The sequence below is a fragment of the Malurus melanocephalus genome, unplaced genomic scaffold (genome assembly GCF_030028575.1).
Source record: "Malurus melanocephalus ecotype Western Australia unplaced genomic scaffold, MMel_1.1 scaffold_1225, whole genome shotgun sequence".
Lineage (NCBI taxonomy): Eukaryota > Metazoa > Chordata > Aves > Passeriformes > Maluridae > Malurus > Malurus melanocephalus.
Genome location: NW_026624457.1, coordinates 1,466 through 2,447, shown reverse-complemented (window position 1 = coordinate 2,447; position 982 = coordinate 1,466).

Below are 982 nucleotides of genomic sequence, written 5' to 3'. Positions count from 1 at the left end.
TTTTGATGGGGGGAGGGGCCAGGAGAAAACCACAGCAGGGTCAGACCTTGCTGGGTTGATCCTTGTCAAGCCTTGTTCCATCCCATCTGCAGATTGCCTTTCTCAGCCACCAGTTTTTAGACTGGAGTGCTGCCATTTCTGAACCCTTCCAAGGCAACCTGGTACCCAGCTGATTTCTTAGGAATATCTGTTTGTCTCTCACTTGTAATCCTCCTGTGATTTTGAGGAAAGTATCTTCATACTTGGAAATTTTCAGAGCATTTAGATTATGTTCATATAAAACTTTGACTTTGTGAGTACATATGTATAGGAAACCTTATTTTATTAACATTTATTACCTTATTTGAAAATTGTCAATAATATCCTCTGCATTTGTTCAGTCAAAAGGGATTTTAGAAATACATATCAGAGCAGCTGTGGGTGAGAAAAGTTCATTCCTTATCAGTCATCCAAATTTGCCAAGTTGGTTTATGAAAGCAGAAACTAAATGAGTGAAATTAATRCAGAAACTAAACCCAGGTTGACAACACTGTAAGCCAAAAGCAAAACAGGAAAAAGAGCAGCATTGGTGCTTGAGCTTTCCTCATCTGTAAAGGATGGATTGAAGGTGTCAGCGGGGCAGGCAGACCCACGGCGTTGGAGATAAAGGTCAGGAGAGTTAACAAGGGGCTGTGAGGTGTTACTGCAAAGGGGATGAGGTGCCTTTATGGGACCTCTCAAAATGCTTGGCACGGGGCAGAATTCCTGTTCTGCCAGTGCTTTGGGGAAGGTGGAAACCCCAAGCTTTTCCCAACCATTGCTCATTGCTCACATGGAGCAATGGGAGCTCAGTCATAGGACAAGCTGTGCCAGCAGTTCTGGTTCCAGTCTGTGCTGTAATGCTCCACAATTCCTAGGAGACGTCTCAGTAGTGGGAGGGCATGGAAAAATCCCTCACAGCCACTTTTTGTAACGGGTGGATGTATTTGCCTCTCTTCTGCCA